This window comes from Rhinolophus sinicus, chromosome 1, assembly GCF_057876585.1.
Source record: "Rhinolophus sinicus isolate RSI-liver-muscle chromosome 1, RSI-T2T, whole genome shotgun sequence".
NCBI lineage: Eukaryota > Metazoa > Chordata > Mammalia > Chiroptera > Rhinolophidae > Rhinolophus > Rhinolophus sinicus.
Genome location: NC_142501.1, coordinates 29,788,620 through 29,811,435, shown reverse-complemented (window position 1 = coordinate 29,811,435; position 22,816 = coordinate 29,788,620). Strand labels below are relative to the sequence as shown.

Sequence of the window (22,816 nt, the reverse complement as noted above, 5' to 3'; positions counted from 1 at the left end):
TAATTGGAATATCAAAATTTGCTTAGAATCAAACTTAATCAGTAGCTTGAGAATTCAGCTCTAATTAGATGAAAACAAAAGGAAGTAAAGAACTCAGAATTAGCCGATAGTGATGATGGTCGTGATCATGAACATGATACTACTGTACTTCCTGGTACTTGATTCCCAGAGTAATGACGTATATCTGTGTACCGAGGATGCACTGATCCTGGGTTCCCCTTGCAATGATCTAGTATCTTCTAACTGGATAACCTTCTGACTGGTGTGGGCTTTGAGAAATGTGTTGGGCTGCAGATCACAGGGGGAGATTAGGTCCCACAAATGAAAGCAGAAGGTAGACAGTAATTATTAATTGTATTATTAGCATATTAGCCAGAGATTATGCCTGTGTGTCGTGTGTGTGTGTGTGTGTGTGTGGTGTGTGTGTGTGTGTGTGTGAGAAAGACAGACAGAGAGAGAGAGAGAGAGAGAGAGAGAGAGAGAGAGAGAGAGAGAGAGAAAATCAGTACGTAGGCGTTGTTACATGCGCCCATGTTTTAATAATATAAATAATTAGTAACTTTAATTTACTCATTTTGTTGGAATATGATCCCTTAGTGCGACCAGTGAAGAGGGAGTTATTCGTGTTGCTGAAAAATATAGAAGTAAAGGAATAAAAATCATATATCTAGAGTGACATGAAATTGGGGGTCGGGGACATACAGTGACATGGAAATTGGAAGAAGACGAAGGTTTGGGAAAGTGAGGCGGTCAGGAGATATTGGCCTGGAGCAGTAATTTGGCAGATCTTCCTGGAGAAGGTGAAGATGCCAGGAGAGGGGAATAAAGGGGTTTTATTCCATGCAGCCAGGAGTTTGACGATGGCTCAGATTTTTAGGGATGTGACAAACCATGATCACTTGGCTACCAGACCTCAGTTTTCTGTGGTTTCAGATTTACTCATCTGAGAAATATGGGACTTCCTAACCATCGCAAAGGAACAAACCAGGTGATCCCCGAAAGAAGGAGTTGCTGATTCAGAAGCTGAAGAAAGAAAGGCCTGTGCAGTTTCCTGGCTTCTTCTGCTTCCGCATTTCTGGCCTCACTTCTCTTTTCCCCTTGAGTAGGACCCAACAAAGCCTGTCCTGCCTGCTTGCCGGGCTTCACCGTTCTGCGTTGGGAAACTCCTCTAAGGAGCTGAATCAGATCCCCTCAGATCTAAGGAGGAAAGTGAGTTCCTGCAGGCACTATACCTTCCGAGTGTTCTTGCCAGCAACATGGTTTGAGGTGTGGCCTCTATGCGGACCGCATATTTAAAATGTCAGTCCACGTGGGAATTATTCCTTCCAGTTAGCCTGGCCCCACATTGAAGAGTTTAACTTGGATTCTGTTTCTCTCATTTCATTTCTCTTCCCCTTGCCCTACTTTCCCCTGTGGCTGAGAGCTGTTTTTCCATTTCATTTGCAGACATGTGAGGCATCTCACTCCCTCGTTTCCCCCACCCCATGCTTCCACACATCTGGAACAGCCATGTTCACATCTGGAGACCATTCTCATCTGGAAGATTTCTTTCGACATTCTTTTCTTTGAAACTCAATCCATGTCACCTCTTGTTCAAAAGGGCCTCTGAACTACTGGAATCATTTGCAGTGGCTCAGGAAAATGTCCTTAGTTTCATCCCTACGTGGTGGAATTTGTGACTCACCCCAAACCCAACATTATGTTTCTGATTGCTTTTTCTTTTCATAATACTTAACTTTTCTGAGCTTCATGTTGAAAAGGCCTGGAAGCCGTAGCCTAGGTCACATACAGAAGGAAGGTGGAAAGTGAGTATTCAGCAATCACAATGGTAAGTCCAGTTCCAAGCTCTGTGAACTTGAACACGATTGTCATTTTCTCATCAATAAAATTGAGATTCATTGTTTAAAATTTGATTAATAACCCTGCTTTGTTATCCCATAGGATTGTGCCAGGATATGTAAGGTGAGATAACGTCTCTGCACATGCCTGGTCCCACACCTAGGTAAGGTAAGGATTGATGGAGAAAGGGGAAGGGGCTCCTATCAGGCTGAGACAGTCTCTGCATTTGCACACCCCTTTCTCCATAAGTCCATGGAGGGCAGTGGCTCTATGATTCACCCCTGGGTAGGGGAAAGGCAGAAGTCTCTGGAACACATGAGTCCTGCTGTCAGCCACATGCTCTCATTCTAATCAAGGGGACAGTAGAGCATTTAATCAGTGATTCTCGAATTTAATGTGTATAAAAATTACCTGGCCAAAATGCAGACTCTGGCCCAGCGGGTCTGGGGCGGGACTGGGCATTGCATTTATAACAAGCCCCTTGGTGATGCCTATGCTGCTAGTCACTGTAGGATGAGTCACAGGGTAGTAAGGAAGCAGATCTCCAACCCCCAAATCAACCTCTGCTGACAAGTGAACTTGTCATTGTTGCAGTGTCAAATCTCAATCTCAAGCACAGTCAGTGGGAGGAGAGGCGGAGAGGGAAATGAAATTCACATTCCTAAAATGCACAAAGACTTGTTCAGCTCAACTTTGACCCTCTCCTGCCAGAAGGCAAGAGCCACACTGCCTCTTGGGTGTGAAGGGAAAACTAACAGCCCTACTTTACCTCATTCCCTGACTTCAAGTATTTCCCCTCAGAGTCAGGTTCAGCCTGGTGGGGAGAATGCCACAGCTATGCAAGGCTGCCTTTGACCTTCAGCAAGTTGCCCAACTCCCAGCTAGGAGGTTGCTACAGGAGGGAGAAACAACAATCAATGGTTTTTCAGGGGGCATTGCCAGCCAGCCTCTCTTGCCCCTAAGCTATGTTGCTTGGCAACCAGAGGACAGGAGAAAGGTAGGGATGGAAATAGGTAAGAAGGCAGAGAGGAACTCATGGTAACAGGAGAGACAGAGCTAATGCTACCCGACGGTTCCTGGTCACAGAGACACACACACCCAGCAGGGTGGAATGTTAATAAGCCTCAGAGAGAGGACACCAGTGGGTGTGAACCTAGAAAGCAGGAGGCCAAAAGTTTACATTCATTTTTTCCATTTTATTATTTTAAAAATACTAATAATAAAAGGAGGGGAAAAAAATCCTACTTCTTAGATGAGCTGGCAAAGCAGGAGGAAAAAACTGGAAAACTACTTATAAAAACCAAGGGAATCATTAAAGGGTGTGTAGGGGAGGTGGGGAGAAGTTGGTAAAAATCTTATACTAAAAACTAAAACATGTCTTGCAAAGTGGCCAAAAAATAGTTTATAGTAAGGTCTAAAAAGCTGAAATGAGACGCCGCCCAGGCATGGGCTCCTCGTGGCTCCCGAATGAGGAAGAGAGGGGTGATTGCACTTAGCTCATCTGATGCCATCCACCCACTGCCCCATCAGTGTGTCCCTGAGCAGCCCCACCCCCACCCGGCCCCAGCCAACAGGAGGGTGCTGGACAGCAGACTGTGAAGGTGACAGGAAGATTTTTGATTCCAGCCACAGTTCTGGAACTTCAGTTTCCTCACAGTTCAGTTGAAAGCCTCAATTCAGGCCCATACGTCTCTCCTAAATTGTAACTGCCTCTTCTCTGCCCTCCTGCTTCCTGTTGTCCCTACGCTCCAAACTCTACTTTATATTGCCATAAGGATGAGCCTTCTAAAACACAGACGGAATCACGCTGCTCAGAAGTTTTCATAGTTCCCCGTTGCCAGCACAGGAAATTCCAAACTTCTTAACGTGGCATTCGATGTTTTCCACAGCCTTGCCCTCGTCTACTGTTCCAGAGTCATCTCCAGCTGCTCCTACCAACCCTCAAGCACCTTACGGGCCAGTCACTCTCAACCACACTGTTCCCCACCAAGCCGGGAACTTTTCCCTCTTCTGTGCCTTTGCACATTGCTGTAATCACTTGTTTGGTTTATCTTCCAAACGAGCTCATTTACCATTTAAAAAAAACTACGCAGAAAAGAAATTTAAAAATTTTCAGTTCCCATAGTTTTTTTTTAAGGTGAAGAAGACTTTAAATGCAAAGAAACAATCTCTTGCTTCCCTCTTCTCCCTCCCTATACCTTCTCCCTCAACTAAATCACCTTTCACTCTTTAAATCTTCTTTCCTGGTGGTTACTTTCATTTCTCTAGGAACTGTGTCTTGATTTCTATAAAGTTATTTCTTAATTTAGAAATTTTACATAGCCTTTTTTTTTTTTTTTTTTTTGGCATTCTGACTCTAATAAATGAGTGGTTAGAACACATGGAACATACTGCTATTTTTATTTTCCCAGTAGAAATATTTAATCCCTTTAAGATAAGTTATAAGAAGAAACAACATGTGATAAGGAATAAGAGTTCAGGCTCGGAAGTCAGTCTGGCTGGGTCCTAGTTGCTAACCTACTACTTACCACTTGTGTGATCTTGGTAAATTGACCTAACCTTTCTGTGCTTATGATGTCTTCATAAATGTGAAGAAGTTAGAGTTTCTTCAACTGAAAAATCTGTACTGAGCTCTCATTAGACCTGTAGTACTTATTAGTGTTCTAAATTTGTAAATGTTGCATTTGCTGTCTTTTCTAAACTTTTGTATCCTTCAACTCTGGGACATTCTCTGATAATGTTTCTTTGTAATTCTTTCTCACATATTTTTCTTTGTAGATCTCCTGTCAGTTGGATGTTGAGCCCCTGGGTTATTCTAAATGTTATGGTTTTGTTGATCATGTTATACTCTGTCTTTTTTCTTTTCTTTTTTCCTCAATCTATCCTCCCACTTTTTAGTTAGCATTTTCTTATTTCATTGATGTGGAGTCTTCATAAATGTCTATGAGGATACAAATTCATTTCTTTCAAGCTCCTCATTTACCCTGAATCATCTCTTGTTTTCCTATTTGGTCATTTCTCTATTTCACAGTTTCTTTTTATGTATCAAAATTCCCTCAAATACCTAGTCACTGGGGGGATTAGCATGGTTGACAGTGAACTTGGTGTACACAACAGGCATTGGTGACTACTGGGTTCCATTTCAGGGTGAGTAGAAATGGAGCCCAGATGTGGCATTAATTAGCTCCGACACTAAGAATGGCTTGCTCAATTTCTTTAGAGAAGAACAATCCTTCCCATGACCTTTGGGTGAAGAAGTAGAGGGTTGCTGTGAACCCATATCTATCTCCCTCTTGCCTGCCATCAAATCTAAAGTTCTTGAGTACTGAGATCTTCCAGGATTCTGGAAGAAAAATCATTCTTGACAGCTGTCCGCACTGGATATATTCTTCACAGCATCTTCCTCTGTCTACCTCACTTCATCAGCCCCCAGTTCTCCTACTTCCAACAATACACATATCACACAGTCGCTTATCCTCTGAAGACCCTCTCCATATTCTCTTCATTGTGGGAAGGTTATACCAGTTTTTATTACTTTGCTGTCATGCCATGAGGGCTCAAAAGATAAAGGAAATAAATGTGTGTTTCAAGCAACCAAAAACAGAAATAACAATTCTAAAAGTTGCCAGAGAGAAAGTATAGATCCTCTGAAAAGAACAAAAATTCTTAATGTCAACAATGGGTGTTGGCCAAGAGAATAATTCCTCAGTGTTGAAAGACAAGAACCTTCAACCTAGAACTTTAGTACCAATTAAGCCATTGTTAAATTTTGGGGCAAATTAATGATATCTCAGGCATATGTAAACCTCTTTTAATATTCTCTTGAAAGAAGTATTCCAGTAAGAAGAGAAATACATGAAAACACTGAGACTTATGTTACTTAAGAATAAATAAATAAACACTATATAAATTTTAACTTTTTTCTTAAAAAGAAACAAAAAATGAAAGTTAAGATATGGAGTAGAGAAGTAGAATTAAAAATTATGGAGTGATATACAACATAGTTAAGTGGGGGAATCCATACCTAGACACATTATAATGAATTTATAAAGTGCCAAAACTGGCAAAGAATAAATTAAAACTTGCATTAATGAATAACCATTATAGAAATTAAAATGTCAATCACTTTATTTGGTTAATAAGTATAACCTTGATTCCAAAACTGGATAAGAAAAACACACACAAAAAATTATAGTGCCTATATTATATGTCTAACATATACAAGAAACTCTTGCAAATCAACATGAAAAAGATTAGAAACCCAAAGGAAAAGTGAGCAAAACATGTAATAGACAATTTAGAGACTAGATACCAAGTATGAGATGAGGTACATATTTCCAGAAAGACCTAGAAATCAGAGAAATACAAATTTAAAACAATGATTTACTACTTTCTACACATCCAATTTATAATGATTTGAAAACTGGGTAATATCAAGTGATGGAGAAGATTCAGGGGAATAGAATTGTCTGTGTATTTCTGGAGCAGCATTAAACTGGCACAGCCATTCTGGAAAGCAACCAGGGAGTATTTAGTGAAAATTAAGTGTTGATATAATTTATGCCAGCAATCCCCCCTGCTGGGCCTATGCCCAGAGAAGCCCTTACAGTCCATAGGCGCACGAGTACGGAGTACTGTCCCAGCATTAGAGACTGTCGTTTGTGAGTCAGTGATTGGCAGCTGGTGGGGGGAGTAGAAAATGAGGAAGGACACAGAAGGGAAATGGGAGTGAAGATCAGGGATGAAAGGAAAAAATAAATAGCCAAAATACAACCAGACTGTGACCTTGCACAGCTTGTTAGTGAACCGAGAAATGTGTTTAACTCAGTTTTCTGCATCTGTGGTTCCACAAACCAAATATCACCACGCACAAGCATTTATTTACCACCTGGTATCCTATTGTGAGTCAAGCACTCACGGTAGAAAAATAAATGAGCAGCTGCTGCCAGACTGCTTCACTTGCTTTGATCAAAGAAATAAGCTATGGAATGTATGTGAAGGCCCTTTCCTTGACCTTCCAACAATCTCACTCCCCGCCCCTCATCCTTCCATTCATCGGGCCTAGTGGGGAAAAAAAGAGAAAGCCTCACCCTCTATAAACAAACCCCTCCCTGGCCCTCAGTAATCGCCAGGCTTAGTGTTTCCCACCCAAATCTCATTTCCTTCAACAGAACCCTTGTGGAGTGGGTTGCCCAACCCCCAATAATCCTGTCCTCTTCACCTGGAGTCATGTTAAAGCAGTGCTGACATTTGTCCCCTGCACGCACCAGAATGTCAATGCAGCCATGGGTTGCATCTTCTCATGAGTCTCAGTTTTGGGCAGAAGAAGGGCTAAGGAACCAAATGGAGGCAAGATTCTGTGTTTTCTGGGGAAAAATAAATGACTTTTGCAGCAATTACTTCTGCACCCTTCTAGATAACTGAACACCTGTAAAAAGAAGCCCCACCTCTCACAGATAAGGACCAGATGGACTTGTTGAAGTGATACAGAAATACAGAGAAGGCAGCACAAAGGTGAACTCTACGAGCTGGTGAAGTTACAAGAGACAGATTTTTTTCACGAGAACATTGCTGGCCCATTTTTCTCTCCACATATGCCTACATCAGACTTCTCTTTAGAACCAAATCCTCAGTTTTTCTATTTCCCCTAAATTCCTAATTCATGGATCTTGCCTCACTTGGCTCAGACACACACTGAACCGTCCTCCCCACCTCCTTCAACCTACTGGCATGGGACCCCCAATATTGGACTTCTCCAGATCTCACCATACCACAAAATGATCCTAAGTCCTGTCCAGCTTGCTTATTCTCAGCCATCAAATAGATGGGCAGTCAGCAGTACCCATTAAGCTTACCCTGTGGGCAAAGCAGCATAGTGAGGCCTTATAAAAAAAAAAAACAACAACCTACAGAAATAGAAATTATAGGCCCTGCCCTTAAAGAACATGAATTTGTATCTATGGGTCATCCATTAAGTGTAAGCCATTATCTTCAGCACTTTTACATAGCACATTTCTTTATTAATCTTCACAATGACCTCATCAGGTAAAGCCCCATTTTCTCTGTTTACCAAGTGAGTAAACTGAACATCTCAGAGGTTGAGGAATGTGCCTCAAGTAACAGCTGGTAAGTGACAAATCCAGGACTTCTTACCCCAAGCCTAGGCACCTTTCACAACATTGTCATTTCAATAAAGAGAATCCCTCCTACTTGGAAATATTGAGTGCTACACCCTGAAATGGACTCAAAGGATTTTCAAAATAGCATGTCAACAAGAACAAATACCTGATAAAATAAACTCTGAGCTTGTGTGTTCTGATCTCTTCTATGGAAAGGAAGGGTTCAACAGTGAAAGATTCCTAAAGGGAGTAAGCTTTGAAATCTAGATGAAAGAACAGAGGGTTAGAAGTTGTCAGGAAAGAGAAAATAATGTTGGAATAAGCATCTTCCCTTAAGGTTACTCAGACATTCCTACTGTCGTGGAATGAATTTTTCACTCCATCTCCCAGAATAAGCAAAATCATGATGAAACGTGGCAGGGTGAATTCAGGTTAAATGGCACAAAAAATATTTCTGGTGATGAGGTGGTTAAATACCAAACTATTTCATTAAAGGAAGTGGTGAAATGTAGATTTTTTTTTCCCCCCTCAGATGGTTTTTGGCTTACTCCTATTGGAGACGGGAGCTGGAATACATGAGCTCTGGAAATCTCATCCGAAATGGCAATTCTGCAGCTGTAAGATAACTTCATTATGCTCACATAAAAAGGGTTCAGAGTAACCCATATAATAACAACCTATTATTACTCAAGCCCAGACCCTCCCAGAGAGCTACTGCAAAGGCTTTTCTCACCTTTCCTCCCTGGTTCCCATACTCCAACAAGCATGAACCAGAAAGGGCCTGAGTCACCAGGTCACGTGACTGAAAGTGTACACTGTGCCTCTCCACACTTGGCACAGCCACATGAAACCAAAATCACCCGTGCCTGCAAGCTGAAGAGCACTAGGCAGTTACAGGTTTGTGTCAGGAAACATCCTGTGGCTGCCTTCTTGCCACGCGAGCTTTAGAGAAAATTCATACTTGGAAATGACTCATTCCAAGGCAAAACTGCCTGGCTGTAAGACCACTTGTTGGCCACGTAAGTTACCGTTGTTCATACCCGGGGTCTGCTGAATGCTGCAGGTCCAGGATTGCTCAGGGGAGATCACCATGCACTCCTGTTTTAGCCTCCCTTCACTGATTTCCATAGGAGAGGATGTTTGTAATGGCTCCCTTCTCCACTCTCTCACTGCATTTCAGGTGTGTATCAGTCATTCAGTCAGTCAGTTGACTAGTTAGTTGGTTAATTGGGTTAGTTACTTAGTAGTTAGTTTTGCAACTAGTTTTGCAAATTCACCTCCAAGAAAATGACCTTGTTCACAGATCCATCAATGATTTCACTGCCCCTCCTAAAAATCAGAAAAGGCCTTGAACAGGATGTCTGCATGAAGAAGCATTTCTCTTCCTCTTCAAATGATTTCCATTTTCCTAAGAACCATGGACTCAGACACTAAGTTTAGTCAGACCTTAGGAATCATGTAGTACAATCTTGTCATTTTCCAGGAAAGGAAGCCCAAGCCCAGAGAGATGAAGCCACTCACCCAAGATCACACAGCTGGTCAGTGCCCTTCACCTGGGAGGGGACCAGCATATATCCACGGTGAAGGAGGAAGAAATAGGCCATTTCATTGTTGTGTTTCAAGTAATAGGGTTTGCCTAAGATTGACAAGAATAGTTTTAGATGTTTCTCCCTCCTGTCCATGTCCCAGTCACCATCACCAAACATACACATAAATTGCTTGCTCTATTGCTTCTAAGAACTCACCAGGTCTTTTATATCCATGAACAGATTTTAAATTTATGTGCACAATTGATTCCCTCTAGCAGAACTGGGAATGGCTTCCTGACCTCCAGAAGGAGGTGACTATCTTCTGCAAGCTCAGGCTGGGTGGCAAATACAGGTATTTTACCACCCAGGTTTATCATCTACCGTTTTTCCTCTCCATTCTTTCCTCTCAATTCCCAGAACCCACCTCCTTACCACCAAAATGGATTAGTCAAGTGCAGACAATGTGGGTGGTTGAAAGAGCCAGGGTTTTTAAGTCAAAAGGCCTAGATACACATTAGCTGCATGGCCTCACTCAAGCCATTTAAGGATTAGCTTCCTTAAATGGCATTAACAGTAATGCCATGGTGCCATGAGAATGAAACGAGATCATATTTCGGGAAAAACTCTTTGGAATTGTTGAGAGGATATATGAGGGATATTCATTATTGCCTCCAAGCGGCCCTATGCCTGACCATGCAGTCCAGTTCGCAGCCTAAAGGAAGGGTGTCAATAGCTGGGCTGGGCCAGAGGCAGGGCTAGTAAATGGAAATGTGGTCTCCTCCACCTGTGTACAGAGGAAAGAGCCTCTTCCCACAATCCTTAGGAGGGCCAGCTATGAGCACCATCCCAGAATGCACTGGGGCTGCTGCTCCAGGTCAGACCCTGGAGCTGCCTCTTTTTCTCTATTTTTGTTTTTGGTTCTCATAGCTTCTGGAGCATTTTAAAGAGGCTGTGTCACTACTGGCCTGGCAGACAGGCTGCTTGCTCTAGGGCAACAACTCATTTTTTTCTCGGTCTGAGCTTGTGCAAGTGGAAAGTATTGGGTATGTGGACACCTATTACCTATTACTCCATGTCCTTCAAGCAGTCAAGTTCTTCCTCCCACTCCAATATCTCCAGCAGTCTTAACAAGAAATGATACTCTCCTATCTGAATGAGATTGATGCCTACCCTTCCTTCTCCATCGTTAAAGACTTTGTTCCTTCCAGGAAGAACATCCTCTTGCACTCAAGTTAACCACACCACCTATTTCATCCCTTCTTTCTGAACCCGCATCCCTCCATAAACATGGCTGCCTCCATCCAGCAGCACCTTCCATTTTTCCTCTCCACCAACCTTTTCTCCTCTGCCTATGAGCACATTCAGACTTTTAGTAACTTGAAAAATGTTCCTTGACATTTCTTCCACTATTTACGATTCTATTTTTATTTCCTTTCCATCGCCATACTTCTCAAATCAGTGGTCTGTACGAGCAGTCTCGTTTATCTTATTTTCCTGAAAACAGTCTTTTTTCCCCACCTCATGCTCTATAGAAACTTTACTCCCAAAAGTCACCAAGAAATTGTCTAAAGGTCAATGACTAATTCTCAGTCTTCATTCTTCCTCTGCAATATTAGTATTCCACTCAGTGGAGTTCACTCCACTAATGTTTGAAAACATTTGGGAAAAGGGAAATTGGCTTTTTGTTAATTGGCATGTTCTAGTGGGGCTCTGTTTTTGTTGGGATGTGTAATGTTGTATGTACAGACATGGACCAGAGTCTGCTGAGTTTATAAAGTTCAGAAAAGATGGCTGATAAAATTTTGATGTTCATTAATTTATCTCAATAAAAGACCATTGGAACTCCAAAAAATAAAAAATAAAAATCAATCAATAAATAAATTAATTAAATTCATCATCTTTCTGGCTTCTGCATTTGTGTTAAGAATACGATTTCTCTCTTAATTAATATCTTGGGGCCAAACTTAAAACAATTCCTAATTCTTTCATCTCTCTCATCCCTATGTATAGTCAATCACCAAGTCCAATCAGTTCTTTCTAAAAACTTTTTAAATCACCTTTCCTTCTTACTCATTTTATACCAACTGACATCATGTCCCTAGTTCAGGTAATTCATTCTTTTATTCATTCATTTAATAAATGTGTATTGAGTGCCTCTTCTGTGCCAGGCTTTATGTTAGGAACTAGGTAAGCAAAAACAGATACAGATTGCCCCTGCTCCAGCAATGGAATTTACAAGGTGGTAGAAGAGGCAGTTGTTGCTCAAGAAAATACTAATACAAAACTACAAATTGAAATGAGTATTCTGAAAGAAAAGAACACAATTACAGGTTAAGACATGAAGTATGAATAGAAGTTGACTAGAAAAAATGGATGTCCCACCACTGAACAGATGATTTCAATCCATTATTTTCTTGAAACCTTAAATATCCTGGCCATCCTCATTTAAACTTGCTCTCCATGCTCTCAGCAACTGCATGACACTTGCCATTTACATATCACAACTTTTTTGGGCTTTAGAGCTAGAAAGTCTTGGTTTGGATCCTGGTTTTGAGCAAATCACTAAATTCTCAAAGCCTCAGATATCTAATTTATAAAATGGATAAAATCTTTATACTTACAAGTTTATTGGGAGAATTAAGTTAAAATACATTTCTAAATGTATTTAGATACTTCTAAAAGTATCTAAAAGAGGAATTGGCACATAGAAAACATGAATACTTGTTATTCACCTTCTCCGCTTCATCTTCTTACTTTCTTAAGGAAATAGTAGGCTTTTCAAAGAAAGGGACTATTATTTAACTTTGCATTTCTGCACTTAGCATAGCACCTGACATATAATAGGTATCAGATCATAATGTTGATTGGTTGAAAATTGTTTAATCAAGTGGAATTAAACATCAGAAAATCTTTTAATTAATAAATCACATTAACAGATTTAAGGGAGGAAAAATCTGATCATTTAAATAGGTACAAAATAATCAGCAAAACTGTAATTTGTTCATAAAATCTTAACAAAGAATAAAATATAATGCTCCAGGTCCAAAAAGTGTGTTCACCGAAATCCTATAGATAATCTATTTGATGGTAAAATCTTAAAAACAATTATGTTAAAGTCAGGAATAAGACAAGAATGCTGGTATCAGCAATTCTATTCAGTACTAGAAATCCTAATCACTGAAATAAGACAAAGATTAGAAATAAGAAGTATGCAAAATAAAAAGGAATGTACAAAACTGCCCTTACTGGCAGAGGATAGGATTATCTATAGAAAGTCTATATAGAAAAATAATATCAATAAAATTAATAAAAGCATTCAGCATTATAATTAGAAAAAAAATCAACATATAAAAATCAATAGAGTATATAAATGCAATGAAATATTATTCAGCACTAAAAAGTAATGAAATGCAGACACATACTACAACATAGATAAACCTTGAAACATTATGCTAAATGAAAGTAGACTGTCACAAAAAGACCACACATTGTATGGTTCCAGTCACATGAAAGTCCAGAATAAAGAAATCTATAGTGTCGGAAAGTTGATTAGTGGTTGCTTGGGACTGGAGGAACAGAGAGGAATGGGATAGTAGAGAAATAACTAAAAGATACTGGGTTTCTTCTTGAGGTAATAAAAATGATTTCAAATTGATTGTGGTGATAGTTGCACATATCTTTGGATTTACTAAAACCATTGAATTGTATACTTTAAATGGATGAATTGTATGGTATGTGTATTACATCTCAATAAAGCTATTAAAAAGTCAATAGATATCTATAAATAAGTAATAAACAAGTAGAAAACTTAATGAAAAATCTCATTTATAATATCTGTAAGGCACCTAGAAAACTAATTATATTGTATAAAGTCTTTATTGAGAAAATTACAATATTGAAATACAAAAGAAAAAAACCTGACTAAATGGAGAAATAAACCATGTCCATACATGGAATGTTTGATATTAAAAAGGCAGCATTTCTCCCTAATTAAATCTATAAAAGGAATATGGTTCCATTCAAATATTTATTTGATCCTAAAATTCACATGGAACAGAAAAGAGCTAAAAATAGATAAGACAATCCTGAAGTAGCTAAATAAAGTGAGAGGCAAGTCTTGCCCTACCAGAGATCAATACTTATTTATAAAGTATTATAAATTATTGTCAGAGTGTATTAATAAAGGAGTAACAAATAAGCCAATAGAACAGAATGGAGAGCTTAGAACCAGGCTCTTACATAAATTAAAACTTGGTATATGAGACAAGTGACCTTTAAAAAAAAAATCAATGGAGATTTTTTTTGAGAAAAGATGGGATATTTAATAAATGACTCTGATACAATTGGTTACCTACAAAATTATATCTTCCCTGTCTCACCAACCACAGAAATAAATTCCAAATGGATTAAACATAAAGAAAACTTTAAAACTTTTAGAAGAACATTGGGAGACTATCCTTATGGTCTCAGAATATAGATTTTTCTTAAACAAGACAAAAACCATTAATTTCATATGAAAAAATGGGTTAATTTGATTAAATTGGTTTTCTGAAAATCTGTACTATTACAAATATGAAAACAGTGAAAAGACAAGTCATAGACCAAGAGACTATATTTTCAGTGTAGGTAATCAACAAAGGATTAATGTCCAGAAAACATGAAGTGCTCATACAATTCAATATGAAAGGACAAATAACCCAATAGAAAATTGGTCAAAAGATACAAATAAGAAATACACAAAAGGAGAAACCCAAATGGCTAATATACTTATGAAAAGATGTTCGACCACACTAGAATCAGGAAAATAGAAGTTTAAAAAGAAATCAAAGCTTGTCAATATCAAATCTTCTCAAAGACACAGAGAAATAGGAACTCTTATAAACTGCTTGTGAGTATGTAAATTGGTACAACCCACTATGTAATAAAATATGTAGTAAAATTGAAGCCATGCATTCATTCTCTAGCAATTCTCCATCCAGGTATATACACCTTAGAAAAACTATAGCACAAGTGCACAGGGAGGCTTGTTTTAAAAATTGTTTTGCATTACCTGTAATAGCAAAAAAAAAAAACTAAATAAAATAATAAATAGTTATTATTAAATATCTATGTCAGTTAAAGTGTATTAATATAGATCTATTTCCCCAAAATTAATTTGGTACTAAAAAGAAACAAGAAACCTCCCCCTGAATGACACATACAGTATGATACACATTTTAAAAACGTGTAAAACAGTACATTGTATAATTTATGGACACATAAATGTGTAGGCAATATGAAAACATGCATAGAAAAGACATTCAGCTGCATAAAGAAGTGGTTCCTGGGGGAGGGGAGAAGAACAGTGGAGGGTGGCAACTGGGCGTACAGTTCCACAGGAGAGTCAATTATTTCTGTACTGCTTTGCCAAATATGGCAAAATTTCAAATTTTAAAGCTGGTGGTGATATAAAGAATTCTTATAAACATTCTCTATTCATTTCTAGATGTTTGAAATATTTAATAATAATAAAAAGAAGTAAAAACCTAGGCATAGTTTACAACTATACTAGACAAAGTGTTAGTCTCTTTAATATAAAAAAAACCTCTTGCAAGTAAAGTACAAAAACATCCACCAGAGATAAATGAAAAAAATTACATGAACAGAGAATTTAAAGAAAATAAAATATAAATAGTTAATAAACATCTTAAAACCCATTATCAAAGGAATTCAAATAAAAATACACAGATATCATTTTCAGTGTTAAAAATATTTTTCTTGGTAATAATGTTGGCTAAGGTATGATTCCATGAGCATTCATACGCTGCTGGTAAGAGTATCAATTACCACTAATGTTCAGAGAAAAAACTATTTGGCAGTTTGAATTAAAATGTCATAATTTTTTACTTTGTAATTTTTCTTCTAGGTACCTATCAGAAGCCAAAGCAGGAATACAATAAAGATTTGTGTTCAGAGATATTATTTATTGCATTGTTTATAATAGCGAGAGAAAAAAAAGAAAGAAAAGAAACACACAAACATCCAAAATAAGGGAATGATTCAATAAATTATAGATCATGACTTATCCATAAGATAGACTATTATGTAGTCATTCACTTACAATGATGTTTATAAAGAATTCTTAAAGATGTTAGGAAATAACTGTGATGTAGGGTTAAGTGTCAACACAGGGTATTGACCTGTATTACATGGTTACCCAGCTATGTAAATATACGTAGGGGTCCTCATTATCCATATATTCATTATCCAGGTCTCCATAGTTGCAAAATTTAATGAAATGAAAGGGAGTTTGGAGAGAGCACTAATCACACGGAAAGCCACTGGCAAATAAGGATCAGGAGAGTTAGATCAATAAAAAATTAAAGAGAAGATTACCCAGGATGACAAGATGGGCAATGCAAAAGAGAATAATCTGACTAGTAATTCTCTAGTAATTTCCTGTGAGGCCATTCAGGAAATTGATGAACTCTTCAAATATTTTTGCAAAATTGGACCTCTTATGATTGTATTACACAATAATCCTGTAGTATTAAATTATCTCTCAATAATTTGAAAAAATTATTTCCAGACTTCCTCCCCCATAATTTTACTTATTGATATTTTTCTAAGAATTGGTGTACAATTACAAATATAACCTAAATTGTATTTAAAACATTTAGAATAAAATCACTTGTGTAATTTTTATTACATTTTCAAGATAAAAATGATAATCTTTTAACAAAATGTTAAAATGTTAAAAGATAATCTGAGGCATATTAAAAACTTCAAGAGTTTATCTGAGCAAAAATTGATTCGAATCAGGCAGCACCAAACTGGAAGTGGTTGGGAGCATTCTAGGAACAAGAGTCAGGGGAAAGGCTTTTATAGAGAAGGTGCAGAAGCAAAGCAAGGAAGTTATTTGATTTGCTGTAGCTTAAAGCCTAGCTGGCTCTTTGCGATTGGTTGTCCTTAGTGTTTTGATTTCACAACCTTGAGGCCTTTACAGGCTTAGATTTTCGTTTGCTTCCATAGGCCACCGTGGCATAAGCGCCACCTCAGTCCAATGTCCTTCTTGTTTAAGTTATTTAACATCACTTACGAAATTTTGTTTCTGATTTTAATTAACAGCAAATGAATCTAAGTTAACAAAGACTTCCTGATTATTATGTATAGAAAATAAAAAGTAGAATGGCACTGTCCTATAGAAATACTATGTGACCCAGTTGTGTAATTTTAGGTGAAATGAATTTAGTAATATGTTGTATTTAACACAATTACCCAAAATATAATAATTTCAACATTAATCAACATAAAATTAATGAGATTTTTTTTAAACTAAATCTTCAAAATTCAGTGTATACTTGACAGAACACATCTCAATTTGAACTAACCACATTTCAACTATTATATAGCTCAGGTGCAAAAGAAAATGCGTCAAAATGTTTTTCCAAATGCACACAAAATGGTTGCATATAAATGGAGGGAGTTGATGTGAGAAATTACTTTCATAATTTAAATTTTTTTAACTTTGGTATTTAAGTATCCCATATTTTAGCTTTCTTTTTTCACTTATAAAGGGTAATTTTTTCTATCTCTTACTTATGCCTTAAGTATTTAAACAATACTTTTTTTCCCTACTTCTCTTTGTCTTTTGCTGGTTGTATTTCATTTCCTGCTTTGGCTTTTCTGGTTTTTGCTGCAAATTATTTCCATTTTTTTCCATCCTTTTCACTGGTAGCCTGGCGAACTTCCATTTCTGAGATCATTTTAAAGGAACCCTTGGCCCTGCCAAGGTAATTTCTTTCTACCCTTCCCTGCTTTCTCATGGATCAAGATTGTTTTTTCTTATGTTATTAAAACCGTATTGTTTTCGTTTTCTTAGACTTCTTTGTCTTTAAAAAGCCCTTCCCAGGGGACCCTTTAAGTTGTTGGAATCCACTTAGTTGATCTTCATTCTTTTTCTCCTACAGGTTTCCTACTTTTTGTGCTTCAAAAGCATACATTTCAGAGTGTATAAATGTATGGTAACTTTCAACTGGGTTGCTAAATTTAAATTCTTAAACACTTATTCCCTGAACATGAGTATCACAACAAGAATTCTATTTTCAACCCAATGATTGATTTCATTTCTCCACCACTTGCCGTAAAGAGCTTTCCCCTAAATAAGCTGAGAACTTACTTTGCATCATTTCCACGCTATTTCTTTTCAAAGAAGATATACACAGAAATTGTTGGGCTACACTATTGCATTCTGTATGGAAAAACTTTGGCAAGTTGTTCAAAGAAAACTGTGGTGCTTGGTCAAGAGATTGTGTACCATTTTCTAGAGGCTATCTGCTAAATTTCACTTTTCTGATGTCCTTAAAGACCCTGAGTTGGTTGAGAAAAGAATTGTCAATGTGAATATATGTATGAGCTAAATAATTTTGAAGTCACCCCTGTATATTAGGCAACTGGTACTCATTACTGTAAGACACTACACACTTAGAAAGCAGAAGATTTCATTTAAATAATATAGAATTGAACAGAAAGGGAAAACATTCTACGGGGGTAAAACAAGGGTGGTGGGGGTAGGTAACAGTTGATTGAATATTAATAGCTTACCAAAGTGATACAGACACAAATTTACAGATGCTGAAATCTAACTCCGTGAGCATCTGCTCAGGAACCCTCACAGGCCACCCACAGAAAACAAGAGGATTTTTTTTCTCTCTCCCCAGGGGTGGGAGTGGAAGATTATGCATAATAGCTTTTTAATGCAGGAAGTCAAAAATGAAATACAAAAACACTTGGATTTGGGGTGGAAGAATTAATGATTATTCTTATTTGATATGCATCATAGGTGAAAACAGTGAAACATACAGATCAAATGAGATTATTTGGGGGAGGCTCATTATTTGCTTATATTCTGCCCTTCTCTGTGTAGGGCTGAGGAGCCAGGAAGGCCCTCTGAAAATGGTAGCACTCTATATACACAAATGTATAGGAGGTTAGAAAGAAGAGAAAAAGGGGATGGGGAGGAGGAAGGGAGAGAGGAATTTCAGTTAAGTGTATTCCATTTGTAGAGTAGGCTTCCTGGAGGGGGTGAAAAGACAATATATTGGTTACTATTTGATTAAATTCAAAAAACATTTACTGACTACTTGCTCTGTGCTAAATTGTGCTGGGTGCTAAGGATTGTCACAAAATAACCAGGATGATGAGGTCTCTGCATAAGACATAACCAAATGCTCCCTCCTGCCACCACAAGCCCACAGAGGGTGGTCCAGTTTTTACCCCACCACATGGTAGGAATCCAAACCAGGATGGAGCCCAAACCAATTCCAGAACCCCTCTGAGTAAAATCAATGTGGAGGAAACTCAGAAGGTAGGAAGGATTCCAGAATTTATCTGAAGCTGGCGGAGCTGACTTTAATCTTCAATTACTGTCAGCTTATTTGTAAGTGGTCTCTGGTCATTCCCAGGATTCTCTCTGTCTTCTCATTCACTCCTAAATAGGCTAGACAGGAGTTCCTGTGAATGACCCAAACCAGAACAGAGCGTTTAACGAGACTCTATAAAGCGTTATTTATGTCTAGTTAGGTTACTTGTAGCAGGTCACGCTGTTTCCCAAGAAAGAGCAGAGGGAAACCCTTGTACCTGTAAATTGAGGGAAAGCCTTGTGTCTGGGGCTGGAGATAGAAGGACAGAGTCAGGAGAAAGTCCAGAGAATCTGGATTTAGGAGCCAATTAATAACTCTGTGCTACTAAAGGAATTGTTAAACCTTTCATGTCTTGTTTTCTCAGCCTTCAAATGATGGCATTGTTACCTATGTCACAGGGTCACATTGATGACTAAATGAGATAAGATAACTGAACATTTTGGAAACATCTAACACAGATTAATATTTACAAAGTTAGGAAAGAGATATCTGGGTAGTTGAGAAAACAGATTTCTTAGATGGCTAAGAGTAAATGTGAGAGACAAGCCTTCTCCTAAAAGAGCTTCTGAAGATAGAGAAAGGACTAGACTCAGAAAGTTGGAAGGAAACATCCAGGCTAATGGCAAAAACCGATTCTGCTCTTTAACTTCTGAAGCTGGGATTATATTTGTATAATCGTGGTGAGCCTAAACTCTATGTGCTGTCTGTGAAAGAATCATAACCATACAACACCAGAAGGCAGCCTGAAATCCCCTGCTGTCAAGGGCTGAGAGACCAGGGAGTGTTGTGTTCTGGAAGGCATAACATGGGAGGGAGAGAGCTGGCTGCTTCCAGCCAACTGGCAACAGTGCTACCACACCCTCATCTCCATCCTGTCTGAACCTGCACTCTGGGGCCTGCCTGAAGCTGGACCAGATTCCACATAAATTGGGTGCAAAGTGCTTTTCCCTGGACAATCAACCAGGAAGACTCAGTGTTTCTTCTTGGGTCCAGTACAGGGTTTCTTTTACCCTTATCTTTGTTAATTTTGCAATGTACCTTGTTGCATCTTTTCAGCCCACATAATAAAACTGTGAGGAGGGGCCAGCCCGGTGGCTCAGGCGGTTGGAGCTCGGTGCTTCTTAACTCTGAAGTCTGCCAGTTCGATTCCCACGTGGGTCAGTGGGCTCTCAACAACAAGGTTGCCAGTTCAACTCCTCGAGTCCCACAAGGGGTGGTCCCTGCAACTAAGATTGAACACGGCACCTTGAGTTGAGCTGCAGCTGAGTTCCTGGATGGCTCAGTTGGTTGGAGCACATTCTCTCAACCACAAGGTTGCCGGTTTGACTCCCGCAAGGGATGGTGGGCTGCACCCCCTGCAACTAGCAACGGCAACTGGACTGGGAGCTGAGCTGCGCCCTTCACAACTAAGGCTGAAAGGACAACAACTTGACTTGGAAAAAAGTCCTGGAAGTATCCACTGTTCCCCAATAAAGTCCTGTTCCCCTTCCCCAATAAAATCTTTAAAAAAAAAAAAAAAACACTGTGAGGAAACAAATGCTGAATTGAAAAGCAGGGCTGCAGAACTGAGCTAAAATTAAAATGGTCGTTTCGTTCTCACTCCTGGTAAATCCTAGAACCACCAGCTTTTTTCCCTTTTATTTGTGTCCTCTTGTCAACTAAATGCCAACAAGGACACATGGTCTCAAAAACTTACTTCTATTTTGCAGCACAGTTGCAGAATTCTGGGACACTATAAGAAATCTGAGCAACTAAAGCAGGGGCCATTAATAAGCAAACCACCACTAGCTTTGGACACTTAATCCGGTCCATCATAAAATGATAATATTTAAATAGTGGTTTAAAATTTACAAAATATTTTATGCCCATTACCTTATTTGATAGTGAAAGCTACACTGTGAGGCATGTATTCATGATAGGCAGCTGCCAAAATGACTCCAAATGATTCTGGCCCTCTGCTGTTCATGCCTTCCTGTAGCCACTCCCACGTTGAATAGGTTGACCTGCACAGCCAATAAAATATTGCAGAAATGATGGAGTGTGACCTCCATGGGTAGGTCATAAAAGGCATTGCAGTTTTCACCTTACTCTACCCTGGGTCACTCTCTCTGGGAGAAACCAGCAGCTATCTTGTGAGGACACTTAACTGGCTGTGATGGTTAATTTTATGTTGTTAACTTCACAGAGCTAAGGGATGCCCAGGTAGCTGGTAAAACATTATTTCTGGTTGTGTCTGTAAGAGTATCTCTGGAAGAGATTAGCATATGAATCAATAGATTGAGTAAAGAAAATTGCCCTCACCAACGCAGGTAGACCTCACCCAATCCACTGATGATCCGAATAGAACAAAAAGGTAGAGGAAGGGCAATTTTGCACTCTCTGCTTGAGCTGAGACATCCATCTTCTCCTGCCCTTGGACATTGGTGCTCCTGGTTTTTGAGCTTTTAGGCTCAGACTGGGACTTATATCATTGGCCCTCAGATTCTCAGGCCTTCAGGCTCTGAATTAGACCACTGGCTTTCCTGGTTCTCCAGCTTCCGGACAACAGATCGTGGGACTGCTCAGCCTCCATACTCATGAGCCAATTCCTATAATAAAATAAATATATATCTATATGTCTCTATCTCTATCTGTATATCTACATCTAAACTATATCTATATATCTTATGGCTTCTGGAGAATACTAATTCCCGATGGAGAAATCCACATAATGAGGAATGGAGGCCTCCTGACAACAGCCAGCAGCAACTTGAAAGTGGACCCTCCAGTCCCTATCAAGAATTCAAATAATTACAGTCTCTCCCAACATTAAAAAAAATAACTGCTTTATTGAAATATAACTCATATACCATACAATTCATGAATTTATAGTGTAAAATTCAATGGTGTTTCTTATGTTCACATATATGTGTAACCATGACCACAGTCAATTTTAGAACATTTTCATCACCTGAAAAGAAATCCTGTATCTTTTAGTACTACCTCCCTATGACCCCATACTCCCCAGCCCTAAGCAACTACGAATCTACTTTTTTTCTCTAGATCTGTGTCTTCTGGGTATTTTATATAAATGTAATCATGTAGTATGTGGTCTTTTGTACCTGCCTTCCTTCACTTAGCATGTTTTCAAAGTTCATTTATGTTGCGGCATATATCCATGCAGCATTCATTTTTATGGATAAATAATATTCCACCGTATAGATACATCACATTTGATTATCCATTCATCAGTTCATGGACATTTGGGTTGTTTTTAGCTTTTGTCTGTCATGAATAATGCTGCTACAAAAATTCATATACAGCTTTTTGTGTGAACATGTTTTTATCTCTCTTTGGTATATACCTAGGAGTGGAATTGTTGGGTCATATGGTAACTCTATATTTACCGTTTGAGGAACTACCAGACTGTTTCCCAAAGTGGCTACACCATTTTCTATCCATCCTAGCAGGATAGGAAGGTTCTGATTTTTCCACATACTCACCAATACTTATTATATCTGCCTTTTTGATTCTAATTATCCTAGTGGGTGTGAAGTGGCATCTCATTGCGGTTTTGATTTGCATTTCCCTGATAACTAATGATGTTGAACATCTTTTCATGTGTTTAGTGGCCATTTGTATATCTTCTTTGGAGAAATGTCTATTTAGGTACTTGGCTTATTTTTACTGAACTATTTGCCTTTTAATATTGAGTTTAAGAGGTCTTTATATATTCTAGAAACATGTCTCTTAACAGATATGTGATTTGCAAATATTTTCTTCCATTCTAAGGTCTGTCCTTCTGCTTTCTTGACTGTTTTTTGAAACACAAAATATTTTAATTTTGATGTAGTCCAGTTTATCTATTTTTTTTCATTTATGGCTTGTGCTTTTGATGTCATATCTAAGAATTCATTGCCAAATTTTGCATCATGAAGATTTATGTATG

The 22,816-nt window shown here is 38.5% G+C and overlaps 1 long non-coding RNA gene across 1 annotated transcript; it reads left to right on the top strand.

Annotated features, from left to right (window-relative positions):
• Window positions 1-844: 844 nt before the first annotated feature.
• LOC148759042 (uncharacterized) lies at window positions 845-4,065 on the top strand. The gene is made up of 3 exons (XR_016020617.1): window positions 845-1,828; window positions 1,942-2,002; window positions 3,729-4,065. It is a non-coding gene; the product is annotated as an uncharacterized LOC148759042 (long non-coding RNA).
• The last annotated feature ends 18,751 nt before the right edge of the window (window positions 4,066-22,816 follow it).